We start from the raw sequence: 25,455 nt of genomic DNA, 5'->3' as shown, positions 1-25,455 counted from the left end.
TTCACCCTTGCCGTTTTATTCGCCCTCTCTCTATCCTCCCTCTCTTTCCCGTTTGCCTCGTTTTGCCCGCTTGCTTTTTGATTGCTTGTGTGTTAGTTCGTTTGCTTGTCGTTATGGCTAGTCCCTTATCTTCTCCGTTGTCCCCTGAGTTCGAAATCTTTCACTTCAAACAAAGACTAGGAGAAAACTTAAAAGATGCCTGGTTGAGAATAATGGAGTCTTATCGTAATTGTACCTTCGAAATAAACCTGAGAATTTTGCTTCACAATTTTTATGTTGGATTAAATATGTCTCATAAACAACTCTTGGATTGTGTTGCCAAAGGCAATTTTATTGAAATCGATCCCCATATTGCGCTTGAAATTAGAGAAGGTATAGTGGGAATACTACCTCAACAAAAGGGACCTCATCCTACTCAGGAAGAGACGCAAGTTTTTGAAAAAATTTGTGAAGTTACTAAAATTTTACAGAAGTCTCTTGAACCTCTTAAGAACATTAGTGGAAATATTCACCGCATGAATATGTTGATTACCCTTTGTAATAAGCGGTTGGATTCGTTGGATCAAAAAAAATTAGAATATGAAGGGAAACATAAAGAACCTCCCGGATTCGAGCTTGATTCCGCTAAAAAGTTGAAAACTAAAGATGGAAATACCTAGATCTATCCTTGCTTGTTATGCCTAGCTAGGGGCGTTAAACGATAGCGCTTGTTGGGAGGCAACCCAATTTTATTTTTATTCCTTGCTTTTTGATCCTGTTTAGTAATAAATAATTTATCTAGCATCTGTTTAGGTTGTGTTTTTTGTGTTTAATTAGTGTTTGTGCCAAGTAGAACCATTGGGAAGACTTGGGGAAAGTCTTGTTACGCTTGCTGTAAAAAACAGAAACTTTAGCGCTCACGAGAACTGCTGCCATTTTTATTTGGAAAGTGCTATTTAGTTAATTATTTTTGCAGATGATTAATAGATAAATTCCTCACATTCAGAAATTTATTTTAGAATTTTTGGGGTTCCAGATCTTGTGCTAGCTACAGATTACTACAGACTGTTCTGTTTTTGACAGATTCTGTTTTTCGTGTGTTGTTTGCTTATTTTGATGAATCTATGGCTAGTAAAATAGTTTATAAACCATAGAGAAGTTGGAATACAGTAGGTTTAACACCAATATAAATAAATAATGAGTTCATTACAATACCTTGAAGTGGTCTTTTGTTTTCTTTCGCTAACAGAGCTCACGAGATTTTCTACTTTGAGTTTTGTGTTGTGAAGTTTTCAAGTTTTGGGTAAAGATTTGATGGATTATGGAACAAGGAGTGGCAAGAGCCTATGCTTGGGGATGCCCCGGAATGCATCCCCTCTTTCGTCTACTTCTATCGGTAACTTTACTTGGAGCTATATTTTTATTCACCACATGATATGTGTTTTGCTTGGAGCGTCTTGTATGATTTGAGTCTTTACTTTTTAGTTTACCACAATCATCCTTGATTACACACCTTTTGAGAGAGCCATACATGATTTGGAATTTGTTAGAATACTCTATGTGTTTTGCTTATATCTTTTGAGTTATATAGTTTTGCTCTAGTACTTCACTTATATCTTTTAGAGCATGGTGGTGGATTTGTTTTATAGAAACTATTGATCTCTCATGCTTCACTTAGATTATTTTGAGGGTCTTAAATAGCATGGTAATTTGCTTAAAATCTTAATATGCTAGGTATTCAAGATTAGTAAAATTTTCTTATGAGTGTTTTGAATACTAAGAGAAGTTTGATGCTTGATGATTGTTTTGAGATATGGAGGTAATAATATCAAAGTCGTGCTAGTTGAGTAGTTATGAAATTGAGAAATGCTTGTATTGAAGTTTGCAAGTCCCGTAGCATGCATGTATGGTAAACGTTATGTAACAAATTTGAAACATGAGGTGTTATTTGATTGTCCTCCTTATGAGTGGAGGTCGGGGACGAGCGATGGTCTTTTCCTACCAATCTATCCCCCTAGGAGCATGCGTGTAGTGCCAAGGTTTTTGATGACTTGTAGATTTTTGCAATAAGTATGTGAGTTCTTTATGACTAATGTTGAGTCCATGGATTATACGCACTCTCACCCTTCCATTCTTGCTAGCCTCGTCGGTACCGTGCATTGCCCTTTCTCACATTGAGAGTTGGCGCAAACTTCGCCGGTGCATCCAAACCTCGTGATATGATACGCTCTTTCACACATAAACCTCCTTATATCTTCCTCAAAACAGCCACCATACCTACCTATTATGGCATTTCCATAGCCATTCCGAGATATATTGCCATGCAACTTTCCACCATTCCGTTTATCATGACACATTCATTATTGTCATATTGCTTAGCATGATCATGTAGTTGACATAGTATTTGTGGCAAAGCCACCATTCATAATTCTTTCATACATGTCACTCTTGGTCCATTGCATATCCTGGTACACCGCTGGAGGCATTCATATAGAGTCATCTTTTGTTCTAGTATCGAGTTGTAAATAAATAGAAGTGTGATGATCATCATTTTCTAGAGCATTGTCCCAAGTGAGGAATTATAAAAAAAGAGAAGGGCCATAAGAAAAGAGAAAGGCCAAATAAAAAATGGGAGAAAAGATAGAAGGGACAATGTTACTATCCTTTGCCACAATTGTGCTTCAAAGTAGCACCGTAATCTTCATGATAGAGAGTCTCTTGTTTTGTCACTTTCATATACTAGTGGGAATTTTCATTATAGAACTTGGCTTGTATATTCCAACAATGGGCCTCCTCAAGTGCCCTAGGTCTTCGTGAGCAAGCAAGTTGGATGCACACCCACTTAGTTTCTTTTGTTGAGATTTCATACATTTATAGCTCTAGTGCATCCGTTGCATGGCAATCCCTACTCCTTGCATTAACATCAATCGGTGGGCATCTCCAGAGCCCATTGATTAGCCTCGTTGATGTGAGATTTTCTCCTTTTTGTCTTCTCCACATAACCCCCCTCATTATATTCTATTCCACCCATAGTGCTATGTCCATGGCTCGCGCTCATATATTGCGTGAAAGTTTATAGGTTTGAGATTACTAAAGTATGAAACAACTGCTTGACTTGTCATCGGGGTTGTGCATGATGAGAGCATTCTTGTGTGACGAAAATGGAGCATGACTAAACTATATGATTTTGTAGGGATAAACTTTCTTTGGCCATGTTATTTTGAGAAGACATAATTGCTTTGCTAGTATGCTTGAAGTATTATTATTTTTATGTCAATATGAACTTTTGTCTTGAATCTTTCGGATCAGAATATTCATACCACAATTAAGAAGAATTACATTAAAATTATGCCAAGTAGCACTCCGCATCAAAAATTCTGTTTTTATCATTTACCTACTCGAGGACGAGCAGGAATTAAGCTTGGGGATGCTTGATACGGCTCCAATGTATCTATAATTTTTTATTGCTCCATGCTATATTATCTACTGTTTTGGACATTATTGGGCTTTATTATCCACTTCTATATTATTTTTCAGACTAACCTATTAACCGGAGGCCCAGCCCAGAATTGCTGTTTTTTTTTGCCTATTTTACAGTTTCGAAGAAAAGGAATATCAAACGGAGTCCAAACGGAATGAAACCTTCGGGAACGTGATTTTCTCAATGAACAAGACCCAGGAGACTTGGACCCTATGTCAAGACACAAAAGAGGAGGCCACGAGGTAGGGGGCGCGCCTACCCCCCCCCCCCCAAGCGCACCCTCCGCCCTCGTGGGCCCCCTGTTGCTCCACCGACGTACTCCTTCCTCCTATATATACCTACATACCCCCAAATGATCAGACACGGAGCCAAAACCCTAATTCCACCGCCGCAACTTTCTGTATCCACGAGATCCCATCTTGGGGCCTGTTCCGGAGCTCCGCCGGAGGGGGCATCGATCATGGAGGGCTTCTACATCAACACCATAGCCCCTCCGATGAAGTGTGAGTAGTTCACCTCAGACCTACGGGTCCATAGTTAGTAGCTTGATGGCTTCTTCTCTCTTTTTGGATCTCAATACAATGTTCTCCCCCTCTCTTGTGGAGATCTATTCGATGTAATCTTCTTTTTGTGGTGTGTTTGTTGAGACCGATGAATTGTGGGTTTATGATCAAGTCTATCTATGAACAATATTTGAATCTTCTCTGAATTCTTTTATGTATGATTGGTTATCTTTGCAAGTCTCTTTGAATTATCAGTTTGGTTTGGCCTACTAGATTGATCTTTCTTGCAATGGGAGAAGTGCTTAGCTTTGGGTTCAATCTTGCGGTGTCCTTTCCCAGTGACAGTAGGGGCAGCAAGGCACGTATTGTATTGTTGCCATCGAGGATAACAAGATGGGGTTTTCATCATATTGCATGAGTTTATCCCTCTACATCATGTCATCTTGCTTAAGGCGTTACTCTGTTTTCATTAACTTAATACTCTAGATGCATGCTGGATAGCGGTCGATGAGTGGAGTAATAGTAGTAGATGCAGGCAGGAGTCGGTCTACTTGTCTCGGACGTGATGCCTATATACATGATCATACCTATATATTGTCATAACTATGCTCGATTCTGTCATTGGTCAACAGTAATTTGTTCACTGTAAGTGCATCTAGTGCCCCTTAGTGATTTTGGTGTATTGAAGACTTATAGGTTAAGGGACTAATGCGTTTGTGAGTGTACATAGGTCTATAAGTCTATGAGGAGTTTGATATTTATAGAGAAAGTCGACCCCTAAAAATGAAGTTCTTTGACTGAAGACTTTAAATCTCTGAAGACTTTGAAAGTGAAGAAATTGGTGTGACCTTGAAGACTTGGTATTCATTCGAGGAACATGAAGCGTGAAGAATTTTGTTTTCGTAGTTTCATTTTCTCTTTCTTGAGTAATAGGAAACACCGTACTGTTAAAGGGGGTCGAGGAAATACTAAGGAAAAATTTCCATGTGATGCTCAACTCAAAATCCTACACCTACCAATCCCTTCGAGTGAAGCCATTGGAAATCTCATACAGTCCAGTCATATTCTTCAGCGACAGAGACGAAGTTCTTCTGGTCTCTGAGGAATTTGTTCTGACTGAGGAGTTAGGAATTCGCCAGTGCGGATTGCCTACACAGTGAGGAACATGATAGCCCTGAGGATTTTGCTACTCAAAATTCTGACCGTTGCTGTGCTATGCGCCAGCTGTCCCAAAATATCTATCCACCTAACGGTCATATAATTGAAGGGCATTTATGTCTTATCATGTCGGGCTGCTCCCTAGGCTATAAATTGCCTCCCCCTACAACCACTAGCTAGTTGGCTGCTCCGAGAGAAACTGACACTTGTCAATTGAGAGCAACCCATCCTCCGAGGACTTTGAGCGAAAATCATCAAGTGAGGAAAAACCCAAAACCCAAACACCTACAAACCCCAAGTGATTGAGCATCACTGAAGAGATTGATCCTGCGTGGATCCGACGCTTGTTACCTTTGAAGACTGTGCTTCTTCCAGACGGTTAGGCGTCATGGTCTAGAGCATCCAAGAGGAATTGTGGATCGCCGAGTGACCAAGTTTATGAAGGTTCGGAAGTCACCTGAAGACTTACCATGAGTGATTGGACGAGGTCTGTGTGACCTTAGTTCAAGGAGAATACAGTGAGGACTGGGTGTCCTGAGCTGCGTGTTCAGGACTGGGTGTCCGGGACTGTGTGTCCTCGAGTTTAAATACTCAGCCGCTCCAACCAGACGTACAACTGAGACAGCAGTTGGAACTGGTCTACCAAATCATTGTCTTCACCAAGCTTACTGGTTCTATTTCCTCAAGTCTTTCATTTCCTCATAGCTGTGTTGTGTGCTTGTTCATATCTGTGTTTGAATACTTTGACTGAAGACCTTCTCAATTTCCTCAGTTCAATTTCTTCAGGCCATTTGTCTTCATCCCGTGTTATTCTGTGATTACACTTTCAGTACTCTGTGCTTGACTTCATTTCATCATGATGACCATGCTTGTCTTCAGTTATGTTTACTTCTGAGTACTTATTCCGCTGCTAGTAGTTCTTCACTAAGGAATTTCCTCACCGGCAAATTCCTTAGTGAAGAATTCATAAAAATCGCCTATTCACCCCCTCTAGTCGATATAACGCACTTTCAATTGGTATCAGAGCAAGGTATGCCCTTGTTCTGTGTGATTTTGGTTTAACTGCCTGGAGTTTAGTTATGTCGACCGCAGGTATGATCAAGGTCTTTGCTGGGTGTCCTACCTTTGATGGAACAGACTACCCCTATTGGAAGAATAATATGCGAATGCATCTTGAGGCAATTGATAACGATCTCTGGTATGTTGTGGAAAATGGTGTTCCCTCAGTCACACCTTCTCTGAATGCTGCTGATGTGAAGAGATTCAAGCAACTCGACTCTCAAGCGAAGAATATCATATGTGGCCATCTGAGCAAAGGACAGTATGGCAGAGTGAGTGCTTTGGATATAGCGAAGCTTATCTGGGACAGGTTGTCCAAAGTGAATGAAGGAGTCTCAACACAGCGTGACTCTCGAGTTGATGTTCTTCGCAATCTGTTCGATCGCTTCAAAAGACTCGAAAATGAAAATGTTCAACAAACCTTCGATCGCCTCACTGACATCTCGAATGAGCTTCAAGCACTTGGTGCCACTGACATCACCGACCATGAGGTGGTGAAGAAATTGCTGAGATCACTTGATTCCTCATTTGACACTCTGGCATTGATGATACAAGAACGTGTTGATTACAAGTCACTTGATCTCGCTGATATTCTCGAGAGGCTAAATACTCATGGGTTCCAACTTGCTGAAAAAAGAGATCTCTATGGTTCGAGCTATGGCAGATCACGCGCACTGAAGGCCAAGGCAGTATCTGAGTCCGAAAATGAAGACTCTGGTAGCAGCCTTGGTGATCCTGAAGAACTAAGCCACAATCTGGCTCTACTCATGAAGAAGTTCCAAAAGTTCTCAAGACGTGGTCGCCTTGGAAGACCATCAAGGAGCAATGATTCCTCATCCAGTGACTACAAGAGGAGGCTCTGTCACAAATGCAAGAAACCTGGACATTACATTCAAGATTGTCCTCAGTGGGAAAAGGAATCAAAGAAGAAGAAATACAAGGATTACAGTTCTGATGATGCGAAGAAAAAGAAGAAATCCACAAAATCTTCATCATCAAAATCCTCAAAGTCTTCATATCACAAGAAGAGCAGCTCCAAGAAGGCTAGGGCATTCATTAGCAAGGAAATGCACTCTGAGGCTGAATCTGAAGAAAATGAGGAAGAGGAGTCATCTGAGGAGTCCGAATCCGGAGTGGCGAGCCTAGCTCTCGCTACTGCATTTGTCAGCAAGTCTATCTTCAACACTGAAGAAAATGACCTCACCAACAAGGCTGATGAAGGCGATGATGACTACGCTCCCACCTATTGCTTCATGGCAAAGGGTGCCAAGGTACTCAAATATACCTCCTCTGAATCAAGTGAGAATCAATCTGATGAAAACCTTAAGCCCAGCTATTCTAAACTTGCTAAGATTGCTGTAAAACAACAAAGGGCTCTTGAAAAGGTTCAAAACATGCTAGACAAAAGTGATGATATGTTGGGTGAAGAAATGGATCGCACTAAAGCCTTGACTGAAAATCTTCAGAGACTTCAGACTAGGTTTGACAATCTTCAAGGTCATCATAACACTCTCTTATCCGATCATGAGAAGCTTTCTTATGAATTTCTTCAAAGAAAGCAATACCTTGAGAAGCTAAGAGTGAGTTATGAAGATCTTCAGAAGAAGCACGATTCATTACTTGCTCAACAAATCAGCGCTTCTCAGGAAGGATTTGTCCCTCCTTGTTTGAAATGCATTGAACGTGAATCTTCTAATTCTTCACCTGAATGTTCAAATGTTGCTAATGTTTCAAATTCTTCACATGCCTCTGCTATCACTAATTCCTCATCTGACGACATTGCTAGTATCACTAATGATGCAGGGCTGAAGGAATTATACATGACAGGCATGTACAAAAGCCTCAAAGGGCATCAGACTCTTTGTGATGTGCTTAAAAAGCAGATCCTCAATAGGAACCCTAGGAAAGAGGGTATTGCCTTTAAGAGGAAACTCAATGCTGATGGTACATATTGGAAGCCTGAGCAGTACCCCAAAACTACATGGGTTGCTGCAAAGGGACCTCCAGTTGATCCATCTAACTTATCTGGATTTGCATGTGAATCTCCTCGTTCTGATGATGAGTCATTTGACTCCAACTATAAACTGTTAAAAAATCAGAATGGTGAAGTATTTGCTAGATATGTTGGCACTAACTACAGGAACGGTTCCCCTATGAAGAAAATCTGGGTTCCCAAAAGATGCCTTGAAAATCTTCAGGTGAATGTCATCATGATGCCACCTGTGAAGAATAGGAACCCCAGATCAAATTCTTCATATGGACCAAATTCTTCATATGGATCCAAGTCCTCATACGGACCAAACTCCTCACATGGATCATATTACTCAAAAGGATCAAAGTCCTCATATGAACATCATCGTGCTAACCCGTCTGTTTCGCAGGGAAGATCCAAGGATTATGGATATGTGCATTATTCTTCAAATCATTATGTCCATAAGTCCTCGAAGAATTTCTCTGCTTACTCTTATGTTTACTCTAACCCCTCTTATGTGAAACGAAATGGACTGGCTTCTATGCCATCCTTCTCGTATGGAGCTCACAGAATGATGAACTCTTTGCCACCCCTTCAGATGTGGGTGGTGAAGAAAAAGAACTAATCTCTTCTGCAGGGTCAGGTCTCCAGACGTACGTAATCGTCTGAAGAATTTGCTGGAGACCTGAGCATGCCTGATAGGACGCAGGCTAATCATGAAGAAATGAACTTTCATTTCTCACGTCCTCATATTGCTATATCTGTTCTTTTGCTTGATGAAATTGATCTTATGAATTGATGTCATATTCTTCATTGATGAAGTATATGAGTTTGTAAGTTGCACTAATTCATCTGCAGGATGATCAACCCAAAGCCACTGAGTGGGTCCTCGATAGTGGATGTACAAATCACATGAGTGGTGACAAGAATCTATTGATGGATGCTCCATTATCTCTGTCGCATCTGAAGCATATCATGTTTGCTGACAAAGGCAAAAGTCAGGTATTGGGTCTAGGTAAAGTTGCGATCACAAAGGATCGACACATGGACAAAGTCATGCTTGTTGAGTCCTTAGGATACAACCTTATGTCTGTCTCAATGCTTTGTGATCTTGATATGGTTGTTGTCTTTGGCAAGTATCGTTGTGTTGTGCTTATGGAAGCTGACAATTCCAAAGTCTTCGAAGGCTTTAGGAGAGGAGACCTGTATATTGTTGATTTCTCTACAGGACCACAACCAGCCGTGTGTCTACTTGCAAAAGCTTCAGAAGGCTGGCTCTGGCATCTACGACTTGGTCATGCAGGCATGAGGAATTTGCACACGCTTGCGAAGAAGAAGCATGTCATTGGCATCAAGAATGTCAAATTCCTCAAGGATCACCTATGCGGAGCCTGTGAAGCTGGGAAGATGACAAAGGCTAAGCATCCAGCGAAGACTATCATGACCACTACTCGTCCATTTGAACTGCTTCACATGGATCTCTTCGGTCCTAATCATTATTCTGCTGTTTCAAATGAAGCATCGCAATATGGCTTTGTTATTGTTGATGATTACTCTCGTCACACATGGGGACACCTTGTTACTTACAAACATGAAGTGCAGGAAGTCTTCAAACAATTTTCCTCGAGGGCTTCAACCAACTTTGGTGTGAAGATCAAGCACATCAGAAGTGACAATGGCACTAAGTTCAAGAATTCTGGTCTCGATGACTATCTTGATGAACTTGGTATTACTCATGAGTTATCTGCTCCTATACTCCTCAGCAGAACGGCGTCGTGGAGCGCAAGAACAGGACTCTTGCTGAGATGGCTCGCACAATGCTTGATGAATACAAAACGCCTTGTCGTTTCTGGACTGAGGCAATTGATACTGTGTGCCACATCATCAACAGAGTATATCTTCACAAATTCTTCAAGAAGACTGCCTATGAACTCCTCACTGATAAGAAACCCACTGTAAGTTATTTCAAAGTCTTCGGTGCTAAATGTTGGATTAGAGATCCTCATCACAGCTCAAAATTTGCACCGAAAGCACATGAAGGTTTTATGCTTGGTTACGGAAAGGACTCGCACACCTACAGGGTCTTCAACAACGTTCTTCACAAGGTTGTTGAAACTGTAGATGTGCGGTTCGATGAAACTAATGGCTCGCAAAGAGAGCACCTACCTACTATGATAGATGAACCAGCACCTGAGGAAACTATCAAGTTCAAGGCTACTGAGGATGTCACTCCTACTGAAGAATCTACTGAAGAATTCATTCCAGAACATGAAGAACGTTGAGCTAATGCACCTGAAGAAAATACTGAAGAAAATGGTGTTGAAGAGAATGCTGATCAAATTCTTCAACGACAACCAGCTCATCCTCGCATTGCAAAAGAAATGCAAGTTGAAAAGATCATCAATGACATCAAAGCGACAGGTCCTCTCACACGCTCAAAAGCTTCACATTTATCTAACTTTTGTGGGCAATATGCTTTTGTCTCTATTACAGAGCCTACTAAGGTAGATGAAGCATTTCTAGAGCCTGAGTGGATTCAGGCCATGCAAGAAGAATTTCGAGCTCAACAATGTCTGGGAACTGGTCAAACGTCCAGATCCTCGCAAGCACAATATCATGGGCACAAAGTGGATCTACCGCAACAAGCAAGATGAAAATGGCCTTGTGGTGAGGAATAAGGCACGGCTCGTAGCTCAAGGCTACACACAGGTTGAAGGAATTGATTTCGATGAAACTTTTGCACCTGTTACTAGACTTGAGGCTATTCGCATATTACTTGCTTATGCTAACCATCATGATATCACTTTATATAAAATGGATGTGAAAAGTGCATTCCTCAATGGTAAGCTTGAGGAAGAAGTATATGTTGCTCAACCCCCAGGTTTTGAAGATCCAAAGAATCCTGATAAAGTCTTCAGACTCAACAAGGCCCTCTATGGCCGCAAGCAGGCCCCACGGGTGTGGTATGATACCTTGAAGGAATTCTTCATGTAGAAATGCTTCAAACCCGGTTCACTCGACCCTACTCTTTTCACTAAATCTTATGATGGTGAATTGTTAGTGTGCCAAATATATGTTGATGATATTATCTTTGGCTGTACTGACCAACATTATAGTGATGAATTTGCCTATATGATGAGTGAAGAATATCAAATGTCTATGATGGGAGAGTTAAAATTCTTCTTAGATCTTCAAATTCGTCAACAACGCAATGGCATATTCATATCCTGGGAGAAATACCTCAAGGATGTACTGAGGAAATTCGGCATGCAAGATTGCAAAGGCGTCAAAATTTCTATGCCCACAAATGGCCATCTGTGCACTGATGAAAATGGTATTGACTTTGATCATAAGGTATACTGCTCCATGATTGGCTCTTTATTGTACTTATGTGCATCTAGGCCAGACATAATGCTTAGTGTTTGCATGTGTGCCCGATTTCAAGCTACACCGAAGGAATCACACCATAAGACTGTGAAGCATATTATTCGATATCTAGCTCACACACCAACACTTGGATTATGGTACCCCAAGGGCTCGGCTTTTGATCTCATTGGATATTCTGACTCTGACTATGCTGGTGATCGTGTGGACCGCAAGTCAACATCTGGTACATGTCATTTCCTTAGACGATCTTTGGTTTGTTGGTCCTCGAAGAAACAGAACTGCGTATCACTATCTACTGTTGAAGCTGAGTACATTGCCACTGGTTCTTGCCGTGCTCAATTGCTATGGATGAAGCAAACTCTCAAGGACTATGGCGTCAACATGAAGAATGTGCCTCTCTTCTGTGACAATGAGAGTGCCATCAAGATTGCTCACAACCCAGTTCAGCACTCGAAGACTAAGCACATTCAGATTCGTCATCATTTTCTTCGTGATCATGTGTTGAAGGGCGGCATTTCTATTGAGCATGTGAAGACTGAAGAACAAATAGCCGATATCTTCACAAAGCCCTTGGATGAGAAGAGATTTAGCAAGTTGCGGTGTGAGCTAAATATCCTAGAATCTTCGAATGTTCTATGAAAAGGACACTCATCCTAACACTTATGCAAAATTGATGACTTAGATGTGCAACACATGAAGAAACGTTTTTCTTCAATCAATGAAGAATAACACTCTTAGTGTGAAGAAATTAACGAAGAATTTGATTCTCAGAACCCTACGATAATTGTACGCGGTTTCTGAAATCATCATTCTTGTACGGTGGGTCACGCCACCACCGAAAGTTGAAATTCCTCAGTTGTTCAGATTCTTCAACTTTGCATTGTCTTCACTGTTTCCATTGTTTTTCCTCATTAGCTATATATATATATGAGTTTATGTCCTCTACAGCATTCACCTATTGCTAATTCTTCAAGTTGATTTTTCTGCTAAGTGAATGTGATCGGAACCTTTCCCCCTCTATGCTATACTCAACCCAATCTGTTCACAAATTCTTCATATGCGTTCTATTTGAAACTCGTTCAAAATCTTCACTGTGTCCTTATCAGCTAAAGAAATTGCGAACGGAACTTTAAAACCTATCATGTCTAAATTTTCGGCTTTGCCGCTCAAACCGTTCCGCATCCCACGATACACTTATCCATTCACCCATGATCACACACGATCTCCACCTCTTAGTATGTGGGTGACACATGTCAAGCGAATGAGAAGGGTCAGGGGCACGTTCATCCAATTTCTTCGGGCGAATAGTTTTTCACCATGGCTATAAATACCCCTCCTTCCCTTCCTCACTTCTTTTACTCCGCTCGACCTCTCTCCAGCTCGAGCTTCTCAAACCCTAGCGCCGCCGCTACTTCATCGTCACCGGTGAGGAAGAGCTTCACTGCCTCGACCTCGTTGTCGTCGTACTCACGCCGTTCGCGGAAATCTTCACTCCGCCGTCGCCGTAGCCGTCTTCCTCCGCCGAGTTAGGGCGTGGAAGATCTACACAGACGAACTTCACCTCTCCACTTCACTGTTCGTCGTGTTCTTCATCCAGGGTAATTAAAAGTTACTTTTACTGCCCTCGTTGATTCGAATGATTATCTACAAAATCTTCAAAGGTGTTTGTCTTCATATCTTCACACACTAAACACCTCACAAGTCATCTGTTCTTGATTCGTTTCTCTAAGCATCATTTTTCTTCAAGATTCCTCAATTTTGTGGATCTTCGATCAATACAACTCTGGAACCTAAGACAAAGAACGCTTAGTGAAATTCTTCAAGACTCATCTGGTCAAATTCCTCAAACTTGATCCTTTTTGAAAAACCTTTTGAGAATGCATATGACCTCTCCAAATTCCTTGCAACTATACTCTGTTCATAGGTACTCATGTCAGCTGCTGAATCACTAGGTTCTCATCAACTTAACTCATTTGCAGTGTTCCTCAAAGAAAAGTTGCATACTTCTTCAGAGAATTCAATTGTCCAAATTCCTCAACTGAAGAAAATGGCTGACGGTAAGAAGCCACAGAAAGGAGGAAAGAGGCCCGAGATCAATACAGCGTTTGAGATCCCTGATGAAATATATGCTGGGTACTGCACACCTACTAAGGAAACCAAGAATGAGCACAAGGTGCGCATTCAGAAGATAGAGAGGAGATGGGCTAAGAGTGGAGGGAGTACAGATATGTCACTCCCAAGTAGATGAAGAAATTCGCACCCAATCCTCCATGCCCAAGACCTCCATTGGCACCTGGCCAAATAGCTGATCCCACCAGCCTCAAGCGTGGTGAGTACTATCCTGACGAATGGGCCAAGCGCCAAGCCAAGTTGGCTAAGCAAGCCAGAGCAGTAGTGAGGAAATTCAATGAAGACTCTGCTGCTGCTGCCACTGCCTCTGCTGAGGCCTCTACTATCAAGCCGAAGAGGGCTATGTCAAAGAAGCCTGCGCGCAAGCCAAGTGCTTCACCAACAGTGCCCTCAAGGCCAAGTTCCTCAGCAATGCCCTCACGGCCAGAATCCTCAAAGCCCTCACGGCCAATTCCTCATGCTGCACCTGCTCCCTCAAAATCCTCAGCTCCTCCAAAGTCCTCGGCTGTTCCGACAAAGTCCTCAACACCTGTGCATCTTGCCTCGTGTGCAGGCATCTCAATTGCCTCAGGAGCTTCAGCTAGTTCCTCAGCTGCACCAAATTCCTCAACGGGACCCTCTCTACTGAAGACAAAGGCCACTGCTGGACGAGGTCCTCGCCCTAGTCCTCAGAAGAAGCAAGTCGCCTTCCAAGTGCCGTCTGATGAAGACGAAGCTGATGATGACGAACTTGCTGAAATCATCAGAGATAGGCAAGTCAGGGCCGCTAGAGCCAAGGGAACAGATGTGCCACTGCTTTTGGATCCCAAGTTGATCCTCGAATACATTGATGTTTGGCACAAGGACCCCAACACTCCCATGCCTGATTTCAAGTTGACTCCTGGCGAAAGTCACATGCTGACCCATTTCATCCAAGAAGAAAAATGGAAATATGAGAAGGCCGGGCAGATCAAGAAAGCATAGTACAAAAAGGAGCGCTATCTGAAGAAAAACATTGTCTCTATGACAACTGAAGAACTTGTCACTACTCAATCTGAGATCAAGTAACTCGCTGATGAATTTGACGCATACCATGCTGATTGGCTTGGAGCCAAGGTTCGTTTTGTGAAACTTGCGGATAACATCACTTCCAATGTTGCTGCCCCAACGCAACAGGAAGTTCCTCAGGCTGAAGCATCCGCTCAGCCGACTGAAGAACATGCCAACACCATTGATGAAAATCAGGCTGCTGAAGAAAATGTGAGTTCCAGGGATGATGAATGCATTCCAGCCGCTGAAGAAATTGCCAGGGCATCCACTAGTGGTGCACCTGAAGGAACTGAAGAAATCAGGGCAACTGCATCAGTTGTGCCTGAAGAAAATCAACCAGATTCCTCTGCTCCTCCTGCGCCAACACCAACTCCGATACTTCCATCTGCATCAGATATGAAGAAGACCAAGGCTGTAGAGCGTGCAACAGTGAAGAAAAGGAAAGCATCATCTACTTCAGATTCTTCATCTCCGAAGAAGATGAAGCCTTTGACCAGTTAATTTGCTAATCCCATTGATGCTATTCCAATCTCAACCATGCCATCAAAGGACCTTGTTCCTCTTGGTGAAGAATATGAGATCCCTAGCGGATCTGATGAAGAAAATCATTCTTCTGCTTCGTTAGAGCAGATTGATGAAGAAATTGATGTGGGTACGATCCCTTTAACACCTGTCATCTCCTCGCCCATGCCTCAGTTCACAACTGAAGAGGCTGGCGTTGAAGAAATGGAAGATGAAGATGTGGACGTTGGCTGCTCCACACCCGTAATAAGTGATGAATTCTGGAAAAGTCAGCATCCAAACTCTCCAATGTTCACACCATTGCAGCAAATACCTCAGTCCTCCGCACAAACTATTCAAATGGGCTCTGAAAAAACTCACCCCACTACATCTATACATGAGGAAATTTCAGCCACTAGTGCTGAAGAAACTGCTGCTGCTGAACATCTGAAGACGCAGACTGCCACTGAAGAGGAACCAGAAATTCCTCAGCCTGAAGAACCTGAGATTGCGATTCCTGAGGTTGTGATGCAACTCACTGACACTCCTCTGCCCAAGCCAAAGGATCCATTCTCACGCAAGCAAAAGTTCAAGGCTGATGATTTCTTCGGCGAGCATGTATTCTTCGAAGACTACAACCCTTATAACTCTGCTCGCATTAGGAAGAGGCGTTTCTGGACTGCTAGTCAAGCTAATTTCTATTCCTTAGTACTGTTCAACAAAGAGAAAATCTTCTACCATGAGCATATTCCTCACGTGGATATGGAATCTCTGCCGTGCTTCGCACCAGTCCTCAGTGTTCTTCACGATGCTGGACTGTTAAACTTTTGCTCTGACATCTGCAATTGAAATGAAGAACTGATTCTTCAATTTTATGCAACGCTGCACATCATAGGAGATTCTGAAGATGTGAATTCATGGGTGTTGGACTGGATGTCTGAAAACACTCACTACACTGCACCAGCTTCTGAATTGCTTCGTGCCTTACCACTCAGCCTCCCCTTGAAGAAGCTCATTGCATCTACAGTGAACCTGAGCTTACAAATCACTATGCAGGTTCTGATGAAAACTTTGAAGCCAGGTCATGCCCCACGTACCAAATTCCTCGTGAAGGAATTACTTTATGTGCCTAGAACTGTCTATCGTATTCTTACGAGGACAATGAGTCCTATAAAAGGCCATGACTCATCCGATGAGGAAATTGTTGGCATCATGAAGAATCTAGTATTCAACATCGTTCATGGCATTCCTGTCAATTATCATGATTTCTTCATGAGGACTCTGGAAAATGTTGCACTTTCTCCGTTTGAGCTGAAGCCTTATGCACCTTGGATTATGAGATTCCTTAGGACCAGGTCTTCACTCAACTACAAAGCTGATTTTCAGAATCACCTCAGCTACTTGCCCCCGATTGAAGTCCTCAAGCAGACCTATTCCTCAGTTGATGAAAAGGGCAAGGCACCAGCTGTTATAGATGAAGGCATTCGTCCATTGGATGGACATTTTCGCAAAGCTGCCTCTTTATTCCACCAATGATGACTCTGCCGCACATGACTCTGCCAATGCACCCAAGTCTACTCCTCAAGCCACTGCTCCTCGTGTGATGACTGATCGTGAGCTTCTGCTTAGTCTTCACCAGAAGGTGGATCGAAATCATAAATGGGTTAAGCATCAGTTTGGTTTATTTCTTCACAACATGACTGCTACACACAATGTAGTGAAGAAAAACCATTACTACCTCCATGAAGTGTTCGGTCGCACCTGGGCCATTCTGTCACATCTGTATGGTGAAGACGATCTGAAGAAAATGGGTCTCAAGGAAGATTTTGACTGGTCTGCACCTCCACCGAAGAAATTCAAGAAGGTCAAGGTTCCTTCGTTAGTGGCCAGCTCATATTCTTCATCGCGCGACACTGATGAAAATGAAGATTTGGACGACACTACGGTAGGCACTACTACGATAAACGACCTCAACAACGCTGGCGCTCCTTCATCAACTTGATATTCTTCAGGGGCGTTAGTCCTCATATTCGATCCTTTTGGTCATTTGATGACAAAGGGGGAGAATTTTGAATTATTCTTCAAGCGGGTCTTTCTATATGGGCGTTTATTTTTTTCAAGTTACAACTCTCGTTCTTCTGAGACTTTATTGGATTGAGTTGTAAACTTAAATCCGATGGTGCTCTGATACTCTTGAGACATTTTTCTGCATGCTTATTCCTCGCTAATATTATTGCACACATGCTGAATTACATCAGTCACCATATTTCATCATGCATTTCAAATTCTTCACGGTTATATGTCAAATGTGTGTATGAATTACAAGATATAGGGGGAGATCTCCTTGATTCAACTCTTCAAGTGTGCATTGCTTCAAAAGCAAATTCCTCACTATGCACATCTTCAGGGGGGAGTTCTTCTATATCTTGCAATCAAATTCCTCAATATCAGTATTTACACTTCATATGTTTATCCCCGTTGAAAACTTAACCTATATTGTCATCAATCACCAAAAAGGGGGAGATTGTAAGTGCATCTAGTGCCCCTTAGTGATTTTGGTGTATTGAAGACTTATAGGTTAAGGGACTAATGCATTTGTGAGTGTACACAGGTCTATAAGTCTATGAGGAGTTTGATATTTACAGAGAAAGTCGACCCCTAAAAATGAAGTTCTTTGACTGAAGACTTCAAATCTCTGAAGACTTTCTGAAGACTTTGAAAGTGAAGAAATTGGTGTGACCTTGAAGACTTGGTTTCATTCGAGGAACATGAAGCGTGAAGACTTTTGTTTTCGTAGTTTCATTTTCTCTTTCTTGAGTCATAGGAAACACCGTACTGTTAAAGGGGGTCGAGGAAATACTAAGGAAAAATTTCTATGTGATGCTCAACTCAAAATCCTACACCTACCAATCCCTTCGAGTGAAACCATTGGAAATCTCATACAATCCAGTCATATTCTTCAGCGACAGAGACGAAGTTCTTCTGGTCTCTGAGGAATTTGTTCTGACTGAGGAGTTAGGAATTCGCCAGTGCGGATTGCCTACACAGTGAGGAACATGATAGCCCTGAGGATTTTGCTACTCAATATTCCGACTGTTGTTGTGCTATGCGCCAGCTGTCCCAAAATATCTATCCACCTAACGGTCATATAATTGAAGGGCATTTATGTCTTATCATGTCGGGCTGCTCCCTAGGCTATAAATAGCCGCCCCCTACAACCACTAGCTGGTTGGCTGCTTCGAGAGAAACTGACACTTGTCAATTGAGAGCAACCCATCCTCCGAGGACTTTGAGCGAAAATCATCAAGTGAGGAAAAACCCAAAACCCAAACACCTACAAACCCCAAGTGATTGAGCATCACTGAAGAGATTGATCCTGCGTGGATCCGACGCTTGTTACCTTTGAAGACTGTGCTTCTTCCAGACGGTTAGGCGTCATGGTCTAGAGCATCCAAGAGGAATTGTGGATCACTGAGTGACCAAGTTTGTGAAGGTTCGGAAGTCACCTGAAGACTTACCATGAGTGATTGGACGAGGTCTGTGTGACCTTAGTTCAAGGAGAATACAGTGAGGACTGGGTGTCCTGAGCTGCGTGTTCAGGACTGGGTGTCCGAGACTGTGTGTCCTCGAGTTTAAATACCCAGCCGCTCCAACCAGACGTACAACCGAGACAGCAGTTGGAACTGGTCTACCAAATCATTGTCTTCACCAAGCTTACTGGTTCTATTTCCTCAACTCTTTCATTTCCTCATAACTGTGTTGTGTGCTTGTTCATATCTGTGTTTGAATACTTTGACTGAAGACCTTCTCAATTTCCTCAGTTCAATTTCTTCAGTCTATTTGTCTTCATCCCGTGTTATTCTGTGATTACACTTTCAGTACTCTGTGCTTGACTTCATTTCATCATGATGACCATGCTTGTCTTCAGTTATGTTTACTTCTGAGTACTTATTCCGCTGCTAGTAGTTCTTCACTAAGGAATTTCCTCGTTGGTAAATTCCTCAGTGAAGAATTCATAAAAATCGCCTATTCACCCCCCTCTAGTCGATATAACACACTTTCATTCACCCACCATAGAATACTTATGCTCTCGAGAGAAGCCACTAGTGAAACCTATGGCCCCCGGGTCTATCTTCATCATATTAATCTCCCAATACTTAGTTCTTTCCTTTGCTTTTTACTTTGCATCTTTATCACAAAAATACCAAAAATATTATCTTATCATATGTATCAGATCTCACTCTCGTAAGTGGCCGTGTAGGGATTGACAACCCCTTATCGCGTTGGTTGCGAGGATTTATTTGTTTTGTGTAGGTGCGAGGGACTCGCGTGTAGCCTCCTACTGGATTGATACCTTGGTTCTCAAAAACTAAGGGAAATACTTACGCTACTTTGCTGCATCATCCCTTCCTCTTCGGGGAAAACCAATGCAGTGCTCAAGAGGTAGCAGTGATGCATAGCAATGAGAAGGGAGAGTGTTGTCTATGTACCCTCGTAGACTGTAAGCGGAAGCGTTATGACAACGCGGTTGATGTAGTCGTACGTCTTCACGATCGACCGATCCTAGTACTAAAAGTACGACACCTCTGCGATCTGCACACATTCGGCTCGGTGATGTCCCACGAAATCACGATCGAGCAGAGTGTCGAGGGAGAGCTTCGTCAGCACGACGGCGTGATGATGGTGATGATGATGCTACCGGAACAGGGCTTCGCCTAAGCACCGCTACGATATGACCAAGGTGGATTATGGTGGAGGGGGGCACCGCACACGGCTGGAAAGAGCAATGATCAACTTGTGTGTCTATGGGGTGCCCCCCTCCCCCGTATATAAAGGAGTGGAGGAGGGGGAGGAGGCCGGCCTCCTAGGCGTGCCCCAAGGGGAGTCCTACCCCCATTGGGAGTAGGATTCCCCCCTTCCATGTAGTAGTAGTAGGAGAGAAGGAAGGGGAAGAGAGAAGAGAAGGAAGGAGGGGGCGCCGCCCCTACCCCTAGTCCAATTCGGACTAGGCCTTGGGGGGTGGGCGCGGCCTGCCCTAGGCAGCCCATCTCTCTCCCCTAAAGCCCAATAAGGTGCATATACTCCCCCGCGAATTCCCTTAACTCTCCGGTACTCTGATAAATACCTGAACCACTCAGAACCTTACCGATGTCCGGATATAGACTTCCAATATATCGATCTTTACGTATCGAACATTTCGGGACTCCTCTTCATGTCCCTGATCTCATCCGGGACTCCGAACAACCTTCGGTACATCAAAACACATAAACTCATAATACCGATCGTCACCGAACGTTAATCGTGCGGACCCTATAGGTTCAAGAACTATGTAGACATGACCGAGACTCATCTCCGGTCAATAACCAACAGGGGAATCTGGATGCTCATATTGGCTCCTACATATTCTATGAAGATCTTTGTAACATCCCAAATTTTCAATTTAGAATGTTATACATTAGATCATCATTGCATATCATATTTTATTGCATATTGGTTGATCCTAGAAATTCTACGCAACTCAAGGACCCACAGAGAGAGTTGGGGATTTCATTATTTTCATATTCGAGTCTTTCTCGAATTTTGAAAAGAGGATCATTTGGTTTTAATTATTTACTCTTCGATTATTTCTTTTAAAAAAATAAAAGAGAGAGGATAAAATGACTTCCTAAAAATAGAGAAATATCAAAGATTTAATATTAAAATCAAATAAGATTTTTTATTCAGAGTTTTATTGCTATTTTATTTGAATTAGGAAAAAAGTGCGTTTTCCAAAATTGCATTTTAGGCCCAAATAAATGTTCACCTTGTCCGGCTTATTTTTAGAGGACAGGGAAAATTTATTTCGGGATTTTTGGAGTCAGTTTAGTATTTGCTTTCTTTTATTTTCTGAGTGTTGGAATTATTTAAAAAAAAGAGGCGAACCGACTCCGGGCCATAAGCGGCCAGGACTCCTCGGGCCGGCCCTTATAAGCCGCGGCTCCGAGCTCCCGACCAGACCTAGCCGCCATCGCGCCCTAACCCTAACCCTAGCCTCGCCCACGCCGCCGACGCACCGTGCCGCGCCGCCTGCCACACCGCCGCCATGCCGCGCCCTACGCCGCCGTGCCAGAGCGCCAGACCCTCGCTGGACCCCCACCGGACCTCGAGGTAGTTGCCTCGGTTTTCGTGAGAAAACCGTTTTGGTTTTTTTCGAAAACCCTAGATCCGTTTTTTTATTTAGATCCGGTTCGGTTTATTTTTTCGGTTTAGTTATTTAGCAAACGCCCGTTTTTACGTTCGTTTTAGCGAACAGTTTTGACCGTTTAGCCACAGACAGCAAACATTCGTTCGTTAGCCTGTTCATCAGTTTTTCTTTTTCTTGGATTTTCCGCGATTATTTCGATCCTGATTTCTGATCCGATTTTCATTTTAGTATAACTTTTCGCTCGTTTAACGGAATCAGGCGATTCAAACGCCTAGAGTTTCATTTTGAAACCCTCTTTTCGTTTAATCAAATTAAACAAGTTTTTGCTACTATAAAATTTGACTTTAGTCCAGATTAGTAAACGAAGCCTGTTTCTTTCGCCGTTTGAGTTTTGTTGTTTTGTTTGATTTGATTCTTTTTGCAAACCGGAGTTCTTAAGTTGAACTTTTTGGTTAGATATATTATTCGAGTTTTACCCGTGCCCTTGCTTGATTTCTTATTGTATGCTTGTTTGTTTGCGATAGAACACCTGGAGTGCGAAGCGTGCTACTACGAGTCTCTAGGTTTCGCGGATCATCAACAAGGCAAGTAACACTTTGATCATACCTCTTACTACCCAGTTTTTATTGCATTAGATCAACCCTCAAACATTGCATGTTTAGGATCTGAATCAAACTGTGGGTTGGGAAGTAGTTGATGAGGTAGGAACCTATTACCCTGTTTATTATCAAACCCTGGGAGTTACTTCTATGTTATGCTTATACTGCTATGCTATGCTCATAGATGTGGATTGGATTTGAGAGTTTTCATGACATATGTGAGTATTGTAAATTAATGGTTCAATTTAAGGTGGCAACTTTATTACACATCTGGGTGGATTGAGGCACCTGGGGAACCCAGTGATTGCTTGTATTTTTTGGAAATCCCGGGGTACTGTGTGATTCTCCTATGGATTGCCACCCAGGCTCAAAGGGATCATAAGATTATTCATACTGGAAACTTTTGTGTGCATCCACATGCTATTATGGGCTCTAGTATAGTTGATTAAGTTGCGTGAACTCTTACAGTGGTAGACTAGCAGATGTAGCGGATGTAGGTGTACCGGCCTACCCATCGTAAGGTGCTAACGCTTCTGAAAGACTGTGTCTCGGTCATCCGTTTCTCAAACATTATGTAGTGCGAGAAATCCAATGGAGGAGATCGAGTCTTGTGGGGAAAAGTTCACAAACCTCTACAGAGTGTACAAACTAATCATGGTTAGCCGTGTCCCCAGTTATGGACATCTTGAGTATCTAGTTCTTGGATTATCATGTGGATCTCATCACTCTTAATTATATAATTTTGTTTGGGTTAATGATTACTTTTAATTGGGATTGAGATGGGGTTTACCATTCTCAATGTTTTCAACAAATTTTGTAGTTAAATAAAATAAATTCCTTTGCAGTAGGGAAAAATTGGCTTTACGCAAAACATATCAACCATACAGCCTCCACCAGCCATATATGCATATAGTAATAGCTTTATTCTGTTCATTATTCTCTTGTGCTACCTTGCCAGCATATTCTATGTGCTGACCTATTTTCGGGCTGCAACGTATCATGTTGCAGACTTTTCAGATGACGAGTAAGGAGCCTTAGGTCATGGTCTTTCACTCAGTGATGCCGTTGGAGTTGATGGACTCACTTTATCTTCCAAGCCTTTCGCTGTTATCGTATTAGATGGCCTTAAGCCATATTTATTGTAATAAGTTCTCTTTTGAGACATTCGATGTAATAAGTGTGTGATTGCCACTCTGTTATAAATCCTTCAAGTACTGTGTGTGTCAGCATTACCGATTCAGGGATGACACTTATACACAGAGATCAGACTGTTTGAGGTCTGGTCGCTACAAAGATGGTATCAGAGCACACGCTGACTGTAGGACACGACCAGTAAGCTAAAGCCCTAGATCACTACTCTCTTCTCACTTCTAACTCCTCTCCATTTTCTACTCTTTAGGATGGCAGATGCAAGGATCAAGTTCACGCAACCGGATGAAGACACCCCTTTTGGACATCACTTGAAGGAAGTCACTAAGTACCTAAATATTGGAATACCAAGCTTCACCGGGACTTACAATGCCACTTTACCAGAAGAGGAGCGCTGGATGATTCAAGTTCAAGTACCAGGAAGGACATTTACGCCAGTCACTAAGCCCATAGAGTTTTCTTTTGATGCGCCAACCTGGAGTCTAGGAAAGAGTATGGCAGCTCACATCACAATGGGACGCATTGGAGAAGTTTACCAAAAGTATCTCAAGGATACTATCTACCAGATTTATGGGCGCCGAGATGAGCAATGGGAGATGATCAGCACCAGGAAGGATAGATCAATTGCCGCTTTCATTCAGGAGTTAAACCAGCACATCCGTCGCTAGGAGAATCAGATGTGCACAGGCATGATGGATTTGAAGAAGGCAATGACAAGGATCACGGAGCTTGAAGAAGAACTCAAGGCTACGCGCGAAGATTATGAGGAGGAAATCGTCGTGCTAGTGGAAAAGAATGACGACCTGGAAAGGAAGCTAGGAGTTTTCATGGGAGACCCCGTGCCAGGAGAAGAAGATGAAGAACCCAAGGATATTCGCCCTGAGGATTACATCATCATCGACGACACTGATTCGGATCCCGACGATAGCGATGATGACTATGTTGATGAAGCTGGAGCAGATATCATGGAATCTTCGACCGAACAATATTTCTAGTTGACCACCAAAACAGTAGTAGTAGTCTACCATGTAAATAGTATAGTCCAAGCACTTTTATAACGATAAGTTCTAGACCGATTGTATGCCTTTGATTGATTGAGTGAAATGATTGTGTTTGTCTCATGTGCATATGGGTAGTGTTTTCTCACTAGACCTCATTCTATTCTATTCTCTTCTCTCAAAACCCCAGATGCCTCCGAGACGTGACCCTGAATTTACCTTTGCACCGGAGCTCACTCAGTTGATCCAGCAGCAGAATACCTGATGCAGTTGTTAGTTCAGAACCAAGGCAACAACAACAACAACCCACCACCACCACCCCCGGTTGACAACTTAGCCCGTTTTCTGAGGTTGCAGCCGCCGGTGTTTTCCAGTAGCACTGAGCCGATAGTTGTAGATGATTGGCTCCACAGGATTGGAAGGGAGTTAACCACTACAGGATGCACAGATGCTGAGAAGGTGTATTTTTCCGCACACCAATTGGATGGACCAACAGCCTCATGGTGGGAGAATTACACTATCACCTATCCTATAGCCACTATACATGGGATCAGTTCCAACAAGCTTTCCGCACTGCCCATGTTTCAGCAGGAGCTATGGCCATGAAGAAGTATGAGTTTCGCAACTTACGCCAAGGAGGGCGCACTGTTGGCAAATATGTGGATGAATTTTGTAAGCTAGCACGTTATGCCCCAGATGACGTTGCTACAAACGCAGCTAAGAAGGAGAAGTTTCTAGAAGGACTGAATGATGAGCTGAGCATGCAGATCATGGTAGCAAATTTCAATATCTACCAGGAGTTGGTGGATAGAGCTCTCATGCTTGAAGGGAAGCAACAGCAGATTGACAGCCGCAAGAGGAAGTATGGACAAGGGAAGTATAATTCTGGAGGTCAGCAGAGACCCCGTTTCACCCCGAACTCGGGAGGACTTGTGCATAACCATGGAGGCCACACTCATAATGGAGGAAGTTCGCACAACCATAGTGGCCCCAGGAACGGAAATGGTAATGGAGGAAGCAACGGACAGAACCGTTCCAACCGAGCAACACCTGCCAAGAAGGATCTAAGCCACGTTACTTGCTACAAGTGCCAGAAGACTGGACATTATGCCAATGAATGTCCTGAAGCCAAGAATGGAAACGGAAATGGAAGCTCTGGTAAGAAGCCCAACCCTTTCACCAGGGGACAGGTGAACCACGTTAACATGGAGGAGATTGAAGCCCAGCCAGATGCAGTAATAGGTAAGTTTTTGGTTAAGTCATTTACTGCATTCGTTCTTTTTGATACTGGTGCATATCATTCATACATATCGAGGGGATTTGTGG

The sequence above is a fragment of the Triticum dicoccoides genome, chromosome 4A (genome assembly GCF_002162155.2).
Source record: "Triticum dicoccoides isolate Atlit2015 ecotype Zavitan chromosome 4A, WEW_v2.0, whole genome shotgun sequence".
Taxonomy (NCBI): Eukaryota; Viridiplantae; Streptophyta; class Magnoliopsida; order Poales; family Poaceae; genus Triticum; species Triticum dicoccoides.
This window is presented reverse-complemented; position numbering follows the sequence as displayed.